The sequence below is a fragment of the Panthera uncia genome, chromosome X (assembly GCF_023721935.1).
Source record: "Panthera uncia isolate 11264 chromosome X, Puncia_PCG_1.0, whole genome shotgun sequence".
Taxonomy (NCBI): Eukaryota; Metazoa; Chordata; class Mammalia; order Carnivora; family Felidae; genus Panthera; species Panthera uncia.
Genome location: NC_064817.1, coordinates 7,407,167 through 7,425,035, shown reverse-complemented (window position 1 = coordinate 7,425,035; position 17,869 = coordinate 7,407,167). Strand labels below are relative to the sequence as shown.

Sequence of the window (17,869 nt, the reverse complement as noted above, 5' to 3'; positions counted from 1 at the left end):
GACTTGGGACAGGGAGCATAAGATAAGCAATAACAGAGGTAAGGAACCAGAAAGCAAAAGGGCACAAGTAGGAAGAGAGAAATGGGGGCAGTTGGTTAGGTGTCTGACTCTTGATTTCTGCTCAGGTCATGGTCTCACTGTTCGAGCCCCATGTCAGCATCCGTGCTGACAGCCTAGAGCCTGCTTGGGATTCTCTTTCCCTCTCTCTCTCTCTCTCTCTCTCTATCCCTCCCCTTCCGCTCGCTCACTCTCAAAATAAATGAATAAACTTAAAAAAATTTAAGAAGAAGAGGGAAATGCATTGGGGTGGGTAATTCAGAGTGGTGATCAAAGTTGGTGACAGGCTTAGCAAGCCACAGGTGTCCTGAAAAGAAAAGGTGAAACTTATAAATGAAGCAGTAGGAAATAAAACAGCTACACAGGAAAGGGACATGGCCCTTGGTCACAAGCTCTGAACATAACTCTCAAAGGCCAAAATTATGATATGACTTCAGCAGCCACTATCAAGCACTCAGTATATGCCTAATGCAGTCATCGGCCTTGGAGTACAAATGTGAATAAGACAGTGGTCCAGTTCTCAAACTACTCACGGCCTCTGGAATTCTCCAGAGAATTCTGGGAGTGGGTGTTGGAACGAACCATCCGTCTTGGCTTCAGGAAACTAACACATTCTGTGCTTGCGTGTCCGAGGATGAGAAAGGGGTGACGGGGGAGCAGAGGGAGAGTAGTGACACCAAAAGGCACGTGGGGGGCTATGGTAAAGGTGGGCTATCTAGAGTATTCCAGTAGTTCTTTGGCTGGATTGGGAAGGGGCATATTAATTGTAATAAGACCACTTCAGTCTTTCAGCCTGTAGTCCTACACTTTCTGCTTTCGCGGTGATTGTGTACTCACTGATACACACACACTGAGTCATCGGGGGAAGAGTTAATTATAGGCAGTGCCTGCTGTTTTCACGATGAACTAACATTGAGAACAAAATGTCTACCAACAGGGGGCTGCTCAAATCAACGATGGTACATGTAATAGTCAAAGGGAGGGTGTTAGTCTGTATTTGTTGACATAGAAAAATGTGTGGGACATGTAGTTAAGTGAAAAAAATATTCAGAGTTCGCGTTCTCTAAAAACAATTCTTTCTCCTCCTCTTCCTTCTTTTCCCTCCCTCCCTCCCTCTCTTCCTTTTTCTCCATTTGAGGAGATCGTCACCAAAATATTAACAATGCTTATCTAAGAGTCTCATTTCTGAAAGTCTCTGGGAAGCCAAGATTTTATTTTATTTATTCTAAATAATCCATGAGTAGAAAGAATGCAGGGGAGACACAAGAGGTTTGGGGTATAATTTCTCATTTGTGTTCAGTAAGAGTGATGAGTGACAGGGCTCTGTTTCCCATAGGCCCTGGGTTTATATAATATTCATTCCCGGAGGGAAAAAACAAAAAGCCGAACATAAACTCAAAGACAAAAACATGACTTTTTAAAGCGACAGGGCCCCTTTTAGATTAGTAGTAGAAAATATCCTAATAATGCAAGCATGCACCAAAAGGGCTCATACCGCTTGTAATTTGAAAGATATGTAAACATTTGCTAAATATCTGGTGGGTTATAATTAACTGGTAACTGTCGGGAGCGAAAACATTACATCTGTGTTAACAGAGATAACACGGTAACGTAAAAACAAGCATTTTGATTTCTGCCTATTGGGCAAAGTACACCAGAGTAAGTTGCATTTACCTACCGGGGTTCAGCATACGCAAGCACAGACTGGTGTTTTCTGAACGAAAGCAACATGTGATGGTGGGGAGAACTTTCCTTTGGGAGGACAGCCTAGCTCAAAATTGTGGCTGGGTCACTGGCCTGTGACGCTTGACCTCAGCCAGTGTTCCTGACTCTTTGGCACACTTACCTTACTGCCCGGAAAATGGGACGACATCAGTAAGGGAAAGCTAATGATGTCATTCACTATACATTCACCCCTTCATAAACATGATTTCCAATATTAACAGTGGCAATTTCAGTAATTGCTTAAGGGGAGAAAGGAGAAATTTTTTTTTAATTATTTTTTTTTAATGTTTATTTATTTTTGAGAGAGACAGAGACAGAATGCGAGTGGGTTAGGGGCAGAGAGAGGGAGACACAGAATCCGAAGCAGGCTCCAGGCTCCAAGCTGTCAGCACAGAGCCCGATCGATGCAGGGCTCGAACCCACGTCCTGAGCCAAAGTCGGACTTTCAGCCGACTGAGCCACCCAGGCGGCCCAGAAAGGAGCAAATTTAATGCAGCATAGGAAATAAGTCACCGCCTAAAAGGTTGGAAATGATCGTTCTCACATATGTGCTCTGCAGAGTTTCCCCTATTGTTCTTGGACAGAACGTTCTTATATTGTTACACTTTAGTGGCATACTTTTCATCTCCGTCTCTTAAGGAACTGCCCACAGGGATATAAATACAAAATGTCAGAATATGATTTTTATGCGATCTGCCCATTCTACAGGAAACAAGAGATAGGTGGTGGGACCTAAGTATCAGCGATGTGTTGTCACTCCTGGTAACCACTCCGGTTATTGTTTTAGCTCCTGGCCCCTCGAACACGGACAGAGCCCTGAGCAGCTGTCCAGCAAGCATCTTCTTCCTCACATCCCTAACTTATGTTAAGATCCAGTGATAGCATAGCCTGTTTAAGAAAAAAAAAAAATCACGTCATGAGTGGTATGTCTGCTTGGGATACTAACTAGATTTGAAGCTGATATAATTCAGCGGAATGAAATAAATCAGGAAGAAGACCAGAAATTAATTTAATTCTACTCACATACATTTTATTACAGGCAATTTTTACTTGAAATGAAATTAAACAGATACACTAGTCTGTCACAGAAATCTGTGGAGTAAGTGCAAGTCTGTTCTAATTGTAGACAGCATCTTCCCCAGGATAATGCTAACATAGTTTTACAAAAATAGTAACAAAATCTCCATTTTTCTTTGTCTTACCTAGTGCATCATCTTTATCATCATCATGCTCTCAGGAGAATCATAGTCACGTGCTAAGTTTATTCTCAATAGCATTTCACACGTCTCTAGAATTTTTAAAGCATTAGTATAAAGTATTTGTTGAGTATCTGTAACATCCAAGGTTTAGGACACATATAAATATATGGAATGGGATCCATCTGATGGAATAGTATTCAGCCATAAAAAGGAATGAAGTGTTGGGGCACCTGGGTGGCTCAGTCGATTAAGCCTCTGACTCTTGATATGGGCTCAGGTCATGATCTCACGGTCCGTGGGTTCAAGCCCCATGTCAGGCTCTGTGCTGACAGCTCAGAGCCCGGAGCCTGCTTCGGATTCTGTATCTCCCTCTCTCTGCCCCTTCCCCCCCACCTCAAATATAAATAAATGCTAAAAAAAGAAATTATTAAAAGATCTATGAAAAGAATTTTAATCATTTTATTGATATAGAATTTACATATCATAAAGCTCCCACTTAGAATGTACAATTGAGTGAGTTTTAGTATATTTTCTGTATCTTTGCAAAGTTTGCAACCTTCCCCACAGTCTAGTTCCAGAACATTTTCATCACCTGAAAAGAAATCCCATGCTCCGTAGCAGTCTCTTCATGTTTCCCTTTCCCCAAGCCCTAGACCACCACAGTCTAGTCTCTGTCTCTGTGGATTCGGCTCTTCTGGACACTTTGTGTAAATGGGATCATAGAACACATGGCTGGAAAGTGGATCTCTGAGAGCCTGTGCTGGAGGGTTTCTCAACAGTAGCACTCTTGGCATTTGGGGCTAGATAATTCTTTTTTATTATTATTATTTTTTTAACATTTGTTTATTTTTGAGAGAGAGAGAGAGAGAGAGAGAGAGAGAGAGAACAAGTGGGGGAAGGGCAGAGAGCGAGGGGGAGACAGAATCCGAAGCAGGCTCCAGGCTCCGAGCTGTCAGCACAGAGCCCGATGCGGGGCTGGAATTCAGGAACTGTGAGATCATGACCTGAGCCAAAGTTGGATGGCGAACCGACTGAGCCACCCAGGCGCCCCTGGGGCTAGATAATTCTTTATTGTGGTGGGGCTGTCCTGTGCACTGTAGGGTGTCGAACAGCCTCCCTGGGCTCCACCCACTAGCTGCCCATAGCACCTCCTCCCCAAGTCGTGACAGCCAGTAGTGTCTCCAGACATAGCCACATGTTCCCTAAGGGAGAAGGGGAACAAAATTGCTCCCAGTGGAGGACCACAGACCCACAGTTACCAGAGAATTGAACTGGGTGTAGAGGTACAGGAAATGGAGTGGGTACCTGGACCCAGCATGCAGTTGTGGAAAGACCGGTGTTCCAGGGTCCTTATAGGTCCAAACATTGAGCCCCAAGTTCTAAAATTCTGTCATTCCTTTTAGAAATGGTAAAGAGGGGCGCCTGGGTGGCTCAATTAGTTAAGCGTCTGACTCTTGATTTTGGCTCAGGTCATGATCTCACGATCCATGAGTTCGAGCCCCACATCGGGCTCTGCGTTGGCAGTGTGCAGCCTGCTTAGGAATCTCTCTCTCCCTCTCTCTCTACCCCTCCCCTGCTTGTGTGCTCTCTCTCTCAAAATAAATAAATAAACATTAAAAAATTTTAAGAAAAGAAAATGATAATGGGTCGAATAGGGAAAGCAGCACAATTGTTATTTGGATGAAATTATTGTTCAAAAAATATCCAGTGGGGAAAAATCACCCATTTTTCAGATTATTTAAAAAGCATTGAAATGATTGTGAAAAAAATAAAAGTAAATGGAATATGCCAGTGGTCTTCTTCATTATAAAGGGTTGGAACCATGCGTGCTGCTAATAATTGAAAAAGTATACAATTTAAATTTTGCATGGTCTATGTTAGAACCGTAAAGGTGTATTAATGGTTCCCAAGGAGTTTTGTTTAACTCAGTGTTAAAATTGACCCCCTGAGCAAGCAAAAAGAAGCATGAGATTTGATTTATACTGTGGCTAATGAAAACAAGTGGGCAATCATAGTTTAGTCATATCTTATTAATCTAACATAGTCTAAGGAATGGAGGAAAGAGAGGAAGTGTGTGGGCTTCAGAAATACGTAAATTTCAGAAAAAATCACTTTATAAGCGTGACCTTTTTTCTGTTCCGAAATGCATGAGTGGAGGAGGCCCTCATCCTCCCTGGTAACTCATTTATAAATGAATGGGCTAAATCATGCCTTCCGTCCATTCTCATTCTCAAGATGTGCCCTGCTCAGACTGGGACTCTTAAAAGCCTTGAGGTAGTAACTGGCATGTTTCCTGCTCTCAACTTTAAGGAAGTGTTTTCTCAGTCTGCCTTAGGCTGTGCAACCTTGACCATCTAGGACTTGACACCCTGTGTATGGCAGTGATATCAGGCTAGTTAATTCACTCAGATTGTGTTTACAAGTAGGTTGCCGTTACACGGTGTCTTCTCTATAAATACAATTACACAATGTTGCTTTTAGCTTTTGTTTATATCAGGGATCTAATTGAGTGCCTTAAACTCACGCCGACTTAAATTTATTTAGGGGCGCCTGGGTGGCTCGGTCGGTTAAGTGTCCGACTTTTGATTTTGGCTCAGATCGTGATCCCACGGTTGGTGAGTTCGAGCGCAGAGCCTGCTAGGGATCTCTCTCCCTCTCTCTCTGCCCCTCCCCTGCTCTCTCTCTCTCTCTCTCTCTCTCTGAAAAATAAAATAAAAATAAACATTTAAAAATTTATTTAAAAATACATGTTCTAAACATGTTTTCAAGATTTTATAACGATCTCTCTCTCTCGCTCTCTCTCTCTCTCTCTCTCTCTATATATATATATATGAATAATGGTGAAACATCTGAAGCCATATCATGGTAGAATTTCATGTGATCATTTTCCTAGCAATACTTCACAATCTGAGAGCAAGTAATATGGGGTCTCTTTACAAAATGCTTCTGGGAAGGCCACCTCTGACTTCTTTAATGTTAATTTAGAAAAAATTGGTTTCTCTGAAGACTATACTTTAGAACCACTCGTGTAGCTTTTCGATAGTACTCATGTCTGGGTCCCATTACACCTGGCTTCTGAGTCAATTGGTCTGAGCCTCGGTTCCAGCTCTCACTGTAGTTTTGAATCACCTGGGGACCTTTCAAAAACGTCGATGGCTAGGAACATCTCCAGATACCATGTTTCAGTTGAGTCTGATGGGGAGCCAGGGTTGAGATCCGTGGGATATGATCTCCCCGCCTGTCCTATATGTCTCTTAGACCTTTAGTATATTTGAAAAGTTATAGTTTTATCAACTTTGCCCGTATCAGTGTTTTTTTTTTCTTTTAAGTGAACTTCCATTCAGTGCCATGGAGGGAATTAAGAACACGCAACACGATGACATTTGCAATCGATTATAAAATAGTAGAATCAGACCCACAGTTTTATCATGATGGCAGACCACAGTGAGCACTCAGCAAACGTTTGCTGACGGTGGGCCAAAAAAGTGTTTCATATGGTCTCTCGGTTTTTTCATGAGTATTTCGTTTCAAACTGGATCTTTCACGGAGTCTGCATGAGGCTGCTAAAATGTTGATTCAATGAATGGGTACTTTTCATGAGCCACCCATCCGAGTGGGTTACTTTGGGTGCAGCTGTTTTGATTTTTCCTTCCTCTGACTATATGGTTTTGTTCATGTAATCAAACAGAGCCAGTTGTTTGGCCGTTTTGTAGACACATTCTTTGTGTGGCCAAGAATCCCGTTTGCGGTGGCCACACCATAACTAGATTTGAATGTGGAACAACCCAGCACACAAGTGCTAATTCGAATCAATTGTTCAGATTGCCAGCACAAAAACCAACGTGACCTCCACCACTGGGTTCAATTAGCAACCCTGCAGGCGAGGAACTGGGTTTATTTCATGATCATTTCCTTCATCCATCAACAACCCTCATCTTCCTGAACGATGAAATAATAACAGTTTCAAACTTAAGGCGTATTTTGTTCACCTTAACTTTCTACTTATCCTTTTTTTTCTGAGTACAAACATAAAACGTATTTATAAATAAATTCAACAATATAGGTATGCATTAGGCAGAATGTCAAAGTCCCTAGGACTCCCATCCTCAAGTGGACAGCTACTATTAACCATTTGAGGATATAATTTCTGGAACTTTCTGTGCTTACACTAACACGTATTTCCTGTAGAAATCATAGTAGACATATTATCATGCCGTTCTACCACATCCTTATTTAATTTCACATATAGCGGTCACCTTTCCACGTTTATACAGAGTGGGTGACTTCATTTTTCTGGACGGCTGAACAGAATTCTCTTGAGTAGACATCCCACCTCATAGTATATCTAGCCAGCCATCCAGTGATGGACATTTAGGTTGTTGATGCTTACATATATAATGCGCGTGTAGAAAGCTGCACAAGCCTACCACTTAATGAGTCTCCACAAGGCGAACACGACTATGCGGAAGATGAGGAAGAAACATGACCAGTACCCAAGAGGCCCCCTTGGACTCCCTTCGAGTCACTTCCCTCCAAGAGTAACTTCTAATCTGTTTTTCATAGCACAGATTGGTTTTGCCTGATTTTATACTTTGTATTCGTGATTTCATACGGTACATTCTCTTTTGTGCCAGACTTCTTTTGCTCCAAGTGGTGTCTGTGAGATTCAGTCATATTATTGTAGATGGTCGGAGTTTGTTTATTCATTCTCCCTGCTATGTAGTATTCCATTGTGTGGTTATATTGCAATTTATCTATTCTCCTTTGATGGACATTTGGCTAGTTCACAGAGTTTAGCAGTTGAAAATAATGCTATCATGAACATTCGAGCACACATCCTTTGGTGAACATATGCATGCATTTCTATTGTTTTTATTCTGCTTTGCTATCAGGGATGGTGTTGAAATGAGTTTCTGTGGCTGTGTCTTGCACATTTTGTAAATATTTCTATCAAATGCATTCTTAGAATTGCTGGGTCAAATGGTATGAACAATTACGTTTTGAGTAGATATGGCAGAACTGTTCTCTGAAAATATTTTGACTTTTGAGCTCGGTCTGCACCCCAGGCAACCCACTGTGGCTGTGTCCCTTTGCCGTTGCCATTATCTGTGACGCAGATGCTGCTGTCGTGCTTTCTGGACTACAAGGCAAAGCTAATGAGAACCAGAATCTTCTTCCTGGCCCCTCTCAGACACTCCCTACTGGGCTAGTGCCTCTCTCATGTGTCCAGTGAAAGGCAAAAACTAAAATGACCTAATGTCCCAGGATGCCAGGGTGTAGTGTAAAACTGCCAACTGCAATGCTTGAGCAAATGGATGCTACGAGATAACCTCATTTCCTAGGTGGAGCCAGAGCTTTCTAACCCGGAAATGAGAACCACATATCTTACCAAACAACAATGGCCCATTCAAACAAATGGCCCAAATGGCCCATTCAAAATGGCGGTCTTTGGGAGGCATGAGACTAGAGTAGTGTTTCCTAACCTTGAAACTCTTGACATTTAGGGTGGGATCATTCTTTGTTGTGGGGGTCTGTCCTGTGCACGGAAGGATGCTTAGCAGCACCCTTGGCCTCCTCCCACTACATGCCAGGAGCACCCCACCTCTCATTTGTGAGGATAGAAAATGCCTCCAGGCATTGCCAGATGTCCCCTGGGAGGTAGAATCACCCCAGTTGAGGACCACTGGCCTACTGCTTACAGAAGACTGGCTCTAAATCAGATTATGTTCAGATTCTGGCTCCATCACTTTTTGTTCTGTGACCTTGGGCAAGGTACCTAAACTCTCTGTACCTTAGTTGGCTCATACATACATATGTTAATAGTAATACTTTCCTTAATCGTTTTTTTTATAAAGATTAAATGAGATTCCTCTTGTGATGCATGTAGTACAGTGTTCAGCCTAAAATAGGTATTCAAAGTTGTTTGCCATGTTAGTCAAAATCTTTATTATTATTATCATCATCATCATCATCATCTAAAATCTGAGGTGGTGGAAAAACAGTATTCACTTTCTGGAAAAGGATGTGGCTTATGTGTATTTGAAAAACATCAAAGGACAGTGGGTTCACAGCTCTTGGAACAGGCAGTGGGAAATGTGGAGAAAGCATTATTTAAGTGCTGCAAAGGAAAACAACGGCATTTTGTTGTACCTCTGTTCCTTCTCAAATTAGCATTTGTGGAAACCAGCATTTGTGGAAAATGGACTTTGGCAGCAGAATTGGGCACTTTTAGGGCCGTGGGGAAATATTTTATGGCATTCTTCTTGTTAATATGAAATTAGTAAATTTTCAATAGTTGGTTAAATGCTTTCATTTTAAACAATAAAATATGTTCCGTGCTAAAGCAGCCACATTGGCCTTGTTATTATTGAGTAGAGAATTTTATCCGTTATGAGCTTTGTTGGATTGATTTTCACCTGATATCCTTTCTTCCCACCAGAGGTCTATCTTAGATCAACTTGGGTGCCAGAAAACGGTGTCTTCTTCTCAGTGGGAAAGAGTGGCATCCTAGACAGGGTTCCAGAGGAGGAATGTGAGGCCAAGGCTATATCTTTGTGTTGCCAAAGTGCTTCTTGGCGACTCTCTTCTTCCCTTTGGGTCTCAGATTTTTAATTGAGCAGGTGGGATTAGTTCAGCATTTCCCATCTGTTCTCTGAGCACTCCGAGGGACGTGAAGAGATGTTCTGAAAGAAAAAAAAAAAAAAAAGGAAAAGAAAAGGAGGTGAGAAGACACTCTGTGTTACAATTCTCCCTGTGCAGGACCTCTCAAGTTTTCTTTAGTTATTGTTTAATGTGACTGTTTAAGATGGGACTAACATGAACAACTTTCTCAAACTTACTTGATCATGAAACAATTTAGGAAATCCTGCTTTAGATGATTTATGAGTCCCTTGTAGACACAAATGTCCTGCTTCCTTCTGTATTCATTTTCTTTCACTGGTATGACAAAGCACCACGAACTTCGTGGCTTAAAACTACACACACCTATTATCTTACCGCCCTGTAGGTGAGAAATCTGACACAGGTCTCACTGGAGTGAGATCAGGGAGACAACAGTCTCCTATTTTAAGGATCCATGTGTTTGCACTGGGCCCACCTGGACAATCCAGGAGACGCTCCCCATTAACTTAATCACATCAGCAAGGTTTCTCTTCCCACGTGAGGCCACATATTTCTAGATTTCTAAATTAGACTGTGAACATCTTCGGGGGTCCGTTATTCTGCCAACCACTCTGTCCGTCCCAGTGGCTTCTCTATTTCTCAACCCTAGAGGGTGCAGTGTAGTGTTGTGTAGAGCCAGAAAGAAGCTCAGGTGATTGTCTTTCTCATTTCTTTGCTTCCTCTCTTGTAGCATAGAATGATTATCTTGCGAGAGGTAGTAAGTTCTTCTGGCTCCTCCCCCCAAGAGCAATGATATTAAAGAACACGGGAGCAATTAAAACAAAGCTATTGAACTAAGCAGTGCAACATTTTATTTTTACCTTCTCTCCTGATAGAGACAAGAATATCTCCTTGAAATGAACTAGGCTCAGAACTGTACTTTATTTTATGGCAAATTACCAGACTAGATATTAACACTTAGTCATTGAAATTAAAAGATGAACATAGAGGGATTAAAAGAGTTTACTTGCTTTTTTTGGTAGAGCCATTACCTGGCTAATTTCTAAAAATCAGCTTTAAATCAAAAATTAAAAGACAAATGCTACCACATTGTTTAAATTTTTCAAGATACTCATGATCACCATCCTGTGAAAAGAAAAGAAACTGAAGGACTGTGTTTCTTCTCACTGCTTGGTAAAAGCTCTGAGAGCCAATCTATACAAAGTGGAAACATTGTATGGGTTTGCTTATGGCTGTTGATATTTTCTCTGTCATGAAAGGAACTAGGTGGAAAATGAGTTTCACAGTAAAAAATATTTTTAGATCTTAGTGTTTCAACTCATGTTGTTAAGGTTTTGTTGTTGTTTTTGTTGGGCTATTTATAGAGTCATTGTATGACCCAGCAATTCCACTCCTAGGCATATACCCAAGAGAATTGAAAACGTATAGTCACGTGAAAATTTGTACATGAATATTTACAGCTGTTTTAGTCATAATGGCCAAAATGTGGAAACAATCCAAATGTCCATCGACTAATGAATGCTAAAACAAAATTTGGTATATCCAAATCATGAATATTATTTGACCATAAAAAGGAGCAAAGTACTAATATGTGCTACAACATGCATGAACCCTGAAAACATGCTAAGAGAAATAAACTGGGAATAAAAGGCCACATATTGTAAAATTCCCCTTATATTAAAAGTAAAAAATAGGCAACTCCATAGATTAGTGGTAGTCAGGGCCTGGGGTGCTAATGAGTTTAGGGTTTCTTTGGGGGGTGATGAAAATATTCTGGAATTAAATAATGGTAATGCTTGCCTATATCTGTGAATATACTAAAAAAAAAAAAAAAACCCACTGAATCCTATACTTTAAAATGGCAAATTTTATGGCATGTAAATTTTATCTAAAAAAATTGCATCAGAACTTTGGTTATTTGGTCTGGCATGTAAGAAGCTTAGAAGTCACCACTTCCTCTAACAAGTACAAGTCTGAACAAACTGAAAAGTCAACAGCTCTTCTTAGATCCATAGGAGAAGTGAGATCACAGGGCAAACTGCTGCTTCCAAATATTGGAGAGACCAACAGGTGAATACAGAGAGTTAAACTTATTGGAGCAGCAATCTCCAAGGAAACCAGTGCTGGGGTAGGGAAACCTGAACTGTAATTGATGAATTGCTGGAGGCTTGGTGTGGACAACTCTGAGAGTTAAAAACTCCAGGGAGACCCAGTCATCAGGAGGCCCTTATAATTTTGTGGGTTTTATCTCCTGGATCTCCACCAGGTTAACAAATGATGTGATTAACTTTGTAAAAAATCTAAAATAATTGGCAAAAAACCTCCTGGAGCTGATAAGCAATTGTAGCAAGGTTGTATACAAAGTTAACATACAAAAGCCAATCGCTTTTCTATATACCAGCAATGAACAAGTAGAATTTGAAGTTAAAACAATACCATTTACATTGGTACCCCAAAAAATGAAATACTTAGGTATAAAGTTAACAAAATATGTACAACATCTATATGAGGAAAACCACACAACTCTGATGAATAAAAACAAAGAGCTAAATGAATGGAGAGAGATCCTATGTTCATGGATAGGAAGATTCAGTATTGTCAAGATGTCAGTTCTTCTGAACTTGATCTATAGATTCAAGGCAATTCCAATCAAAATCCCAGCAAGCTATTTTGTGGACATTGGCAAACTTATTCTAAAGTTTATATGAGGAGGCAAAAGACCCAGAATAGCCAGCATAATAATGAAGGAGACAGAGCCTGGAGCCTGCTTCCGATTCTGTGTCTCCCTCTCTCTCTGCTCCTCCCCCGTTCATGCTCTGTCTCTCTCTGTCTCAAAAATAAATAAACGTTAAAAAAAAATTAAAAAAAAATAATGAAGGAGAAGAATAAAGTTGGACATGACACTGCCTGACTTGAAGACTTAGTATAAAATGGCAGTCATCAAGACAATGTTGTATTGGCAGGAGAATAGACAAATAGATTAGTGGAACAGAACAGAAAACCCAGAAATAGACCCACATAAGTATAGTCAGGGATCTTTGAGAAAGGAGCAAAGGCAATACAATGGAGCAAAGATGGTCTTTCCAACAAGTAGTGCTGGAACAACAATAGATATCCACATACAAAAAAAAAAAAAAAAGATGACTCTAGACATAAACTTCATGCCCTCCACAAAAATTAACTTAAAATGGATCACAGACCTAAATGTAAAATGCAAAACTATAAAACTCTTGAAAGATAACACAGGAGAAAACCCAGATGACCTTGGGTATGGTGATGACTTTCTAGATACAATACCAAAGGCACAGTCCATGAAAGAAATAATTGATAAGCTGGACTTTATTAAAACTAAAATCTTCTGCTCATGAAAGACAATGGCAAAAGAATGAGAAGACAAGTCACAGACAGGGAGAAAATATTCACAAAATATACATCTGATAAAGGACTGCTGTCCAAAGTATACAAAGAACTCTTAAAATTCAACAACAAGAAAACAAACAACGTGATAAAATATGGGCCAAATACTTTAATAGCCACGTCACTGAAGAAGATACACAGATGGCAAATAAGTACCTGAGAAGATGTTCCACGTAATATGTGATCATGGAAATGCAAGTTAAAATAACAGTGAGATACCACCATGTACCTACTATAAAGGTCCAAACCTGGAACACTGACAACATCAAGTCTGGTGAGGACATCGACCAACAAGATCTCTCGTACATTGCTGGGGCGCATACAAAATGGTACGACCACTTTGGAAGACAGTATGGCAGTTTCTACAAAACTAAATATACTCTTACTATACTATCCAGCAATCACACTCCTTGGTACTTACCCAAAGGAACTGAAAACCTACATCCACACAAAAACCTGCACATGGATGTTTATTCATAATTGCCAAAACCTGGAAGCCACCAAGATGTCCATCAGTGGGTGAACGGATAAACTGTGGTACATCCAGACAATGGAATATTATTTGGTGCGAAAAAGAAATGAGCGATCAAGCCATGCAAAAAACGTGAAGAAACCTTAAATGCACTAAATGAAAGAAGCCTATCTGAAAAGGCTACATACTGCCTGATTCCAACTATCTGATATTATGGAAAAGGCAAAACTATGGAGACCATAAAAAGATCAGTGGTTGCCAGGGGTTATAAGGGAGTGAGGGATGAATAGGCAGAGCCTGGAGGATTTTTAGGGCAGTGAAAATACTCTGTATGATACTATGATTATGAATGCATGTCATTATACGTTTTTCCAGTCCAATAGAACATACAACACCAAGTGTGAACCCTGATGTAAACTATGGACTCTGGGTGATGATGATGCGTCAGTGTAGGTTCATCAGTTGTAACAAATGTCCCCTTTGGTTGCGGGACGTGGATAGTGGGGGAGGCTGTGCGTAGGAGCAGGGGATATTTGGGACATTCCTGCACCTTCTACTCAAGTTTGCTGTGAAACTGAAACTGCCCTAAAAAATAAAGGTGGTTAAAAATGCACCCATTAATTATAACTCCCCAAGCCCCCATAATATATTAGTATGATGTATTTTTAGAACTTTCAGTTTCGGGGCACCTGGGTGGCTCAGTCGGCTGAGCATCTGACTCTTGATTTCAGCTCAGGTCATGATCCCAGGGTAGTGGCATCGAGCCCCACATGGGGCTCCGCACTGAGCATGGAGTCTGCTTGGGAGTCTCTCTTTCTCCCTCTGCCCCTCTCCTCACTCTCTCTAAAATAAAAGAAAAACCAAACCAAAACAACAACAACAACAAAACACCCTTCAGTTTCTGTACATTTCATTGCTCAAAGGAAGCATTATTTTCCTTACGCAAAAACATTTAGCTAGGTCTTTGAAACAGTTTTTAACGTATCATTTTAAAAGTAATATATTTAGAAGAAAACATTTCCGGAAAAAATGTCCGAAACGTAGCAACTGACAACTCAGGTCTGTGCCAGTAAGTTCAGATGATTTGTTTTTATGTCATACCTCGCATTTTGTGTCATTCTGCAAATAGTTTCTCTCTGTTCACTTGCCCCTTTTACATGTTTTGACACTTAACAGTAAAAGCCAGGAAGCAAGATTTTTTTCAATTTTACTGGAAGTGATTTTCGCTACTTTAGAACAAATGTCCTAAATATAAATACTACCCGCTGGTCTTGTTTCCATGCTAATAGACACAAATGGTTTTCTGTATGGATGCAGAAGCATACTTTCCCAAGAGCTTTCTTTCAACCAACAGATATGCAAAAGTATAAAACTCAAGTGCTATTTCTTCTAAGTGCTGTGTCTATCCTTCTGGAACATACCGCCTAGTGAGGGAGAAAAGGCATAAGTGCAGAGAATCAACGTTTAAATCAGAGTCAAGAAAATAGCTGAAATATGAAGGGTGGGGAGGTGATGTATGATGGTTACATAAGAGGGAAGTATCATAGACAGTTAACGTTTTCTGGGAAAATAACTGACATTTAAACATCCCCAGTCCTCCCCTTGCTTCCCTCAGGGAGACATCACAAGTGATTCCTACACATCTTAAGTGCATAGGTCATTTAGGTCCTTAAAAGAAACATGTAGGAAAAATAAGCTGTTGAGCGATCTCTATGGACCCATCCGCTCATCCGTACGTACGTGTATGTTGTAATAATGGTTGTAAAAGGAGGCAGTTCCTTTGCTGTTTGAAATAGTGAAACGCTGTAGGAAACTCCATCATTTCCTGTACTACCTGTCTGGTGATTTCTTTTCAGTGGGTCCAGAACAAGGTCAGCAAACTTTTTCTGTAAAGGGCCAGATCATAGACATTGTAGGCAACCACTCAACTCTGCTGTTGTATCAGGACAAGCCCTCCCCAAGATGGAAATCACCGGGCCTCCCTGGGCTCTAGTTTTTAAAAACGGGCCGGAGGCCGGATATGGCTTGAGCTGTAACTTGTCCATCCCTGCTCTAGGTCAACAGTTGCCACCTCAAGGTCAAGCCATGCCTCCATCGATGTGTTAGAAGTAATAATTCAACAACTTTAGAATTTTACTTTGTAGGAAAACAAAATAAGAGAGGGTTTGCGGTGAGCCTGGGACCGCCTCACACTTCTGGTCATTTCTGATGTACTTTCTTGAGTCAGAGTTTGCCATACCGTGAGAGAAAGGTATGGTACTCACAGGGAGGTAGTGTAGGGTGGTGGTTAAGACCCCAAACTCTGGGGTTAAGGCCTATGACTTTGAATCCCAGCTCTGTCGCTTGCATCCTATTGCTTCGGGCAAGTTACTTAACCTCCTGGTGCTTGATTTCTTCATCTGTGAAATGGGTACATAACTCATAAAGTGATTTCATGATTGAAGCAGGGAGTACATAATTAGGGCTAGGAATAATAATGGATACCTATGTACATTCACAAGAAATGTTAGTTATTCCTCACATCTCTGAATCCCCTGGGGACAGGACATAGCTCCCAGCTTAGCTTATCTGTGCCGTGAGTCACCGATGAGCAAGCCTTACCATTAACAGTTGTGTTGACTACAAACTCTCGTGGTGCTAACGGGGTGTAATTTCGTATTGTCTTACATTAAAAAGTCATTCTACCACAGCTGGATATTTAACAAGGAAGAAGGTAGCGAAACTCAGTGTCGAAAACGTGAACGTGAATCAGTGGCGCCTTGTGAGTGAAATCAACGTTGGAGCACATTAGGCTACAGCAACTGAGATTACCAAAAAGTCGACAAAGTGTTATGTGCCTGACAGTTGTGTGGTTTGCTCTTTCTGTTGGGATCACTGAGGTCTGGGGTTCCGAGTCCTACCATTTTTATGAATCAGGTGATGTTTATCTATGTTTGTTTGCACACACTTCCGTGTTCCATTAATACTAACTGGTAATGGGTCGATAAAAGTGAAGACTCATTAAAATAACTAAGTTCAGTATTTTTAAAAAACCACATTAGCGTATTATTTTTCTTCCTCATTAGCCACTTTCCAAATGGTCTTCGCCTTGCCACGTTAATGAATCATGTGCTGAGAACATGCTTTTGTGAATTCCATGACTTCCTCCTGAAAAGCGTGCCCTATTTATTTTACTCACCACGAAATCGTGTGTGTGTGTGTGTGTGTGTGTGTGTGTGTGTGTGCGCACGCGCGCGTCCGCAAGCATATGGGGAATCAAAATCTGGGTCCAGGACAGTGTGTGTGTCTCACACGTCTCATTCATCATGCAAATTACATGCGTCGCTCCGCTCTCCCCAGAGGACGGTTCTTTATCTCCATTTCCCAGAGCAGGTAACTGAGGCTAAAATGCTCAGATACTCCCGTGGCCAGCTGTGGGCTGAGCTGGAATTTAAAGGCTGGCAGTCGGGTCGGGTCACGGGGCCCCCTGTGCAGCTGCTGTGCTGTAACACTGTGTCCCATTGGAAGGAAACAGCTGCACGTGAGCACGTGAGACCTGCTTATCACACTGCCCGCAAACCAAACCACCGTTAGAAATATTCCCCACGGCGACCACGGCCGACATCATAAAAAGTGGCATCTGTGTGAAGCCTGTACAAGTGAAAAACAACTTTAAATCACGGGTGCGCGTGTTTGGGGATTTAATTCCCAATCGGTAGTACCGTTAGGTTTTATTTCTGTAGCAGAAATAAACCATCTGCCCTTGGTGTCAGGGAAGTCTGGCAGGATCAGGGGATAAAGGAGTGTAGACATAGCACACCTATCACAGCGGGGTATGAAGGGGTGCTAGAAGGGAGGGGTGGAAGCACGAGGGAGAGAGGCCAGATGCACGGCAAATGCTTCGTGGAATTTGGAGAAAAAGGAAGAAGGGCAAGGCATTTGCCACCCGATAGTTTTCTAAATCCCAGGCCATTGCAGTGGTTCTCGTCTTGAACTGCCATTAGAATCCCCCAGAGAGCCCTGTAAACCTACCAAAGCCCGAGCGCCAACCCTAGAGTCTAGCTGATTTGATCTCTACCTGCGCTGTCCAGGGTGGTAGCTCCTAGCCACTGTGGCTGTTTACATTTCAATCAAGGAAGCTTTAATAAAACTAAAAATTAAATGGTTCCATTCCACTAGCCTCATCTCAAGTGCTCATCAGCCATGGGTGGCTCGTGGCCACCATATCAGACAGTACAGGTAACAAACATTTCCATCATCACAGAAAGGTCTGTCGGACCTTGCTGGTCTGGAGGGCTGTGCAGGCATGGGTGTTTTTGAAAACTTCATCGAGTAATTCTTTTTCTTTCTTTCTTTCTTTCTTTCTTTCTTTCTTTCTTTCTTTCCTCCTTTCTTTCTT

At 41.4% G+C, this 17,869-nt stretch overlaps 1 protein-coding gene across 6 annotated transcripts in view; it reads left to right on the top strand.

Annotated features, from left to right (window-relative positions):
• ARHGAP6 (Rho GTPase activating protein 6) overlaps nt 1-17,869 on the top strand; it is a 449,480-nt gene that overhangs the window by 343,263 nt on the left and 88,348 nt on the right. The window lies entirely within an intron of this gene.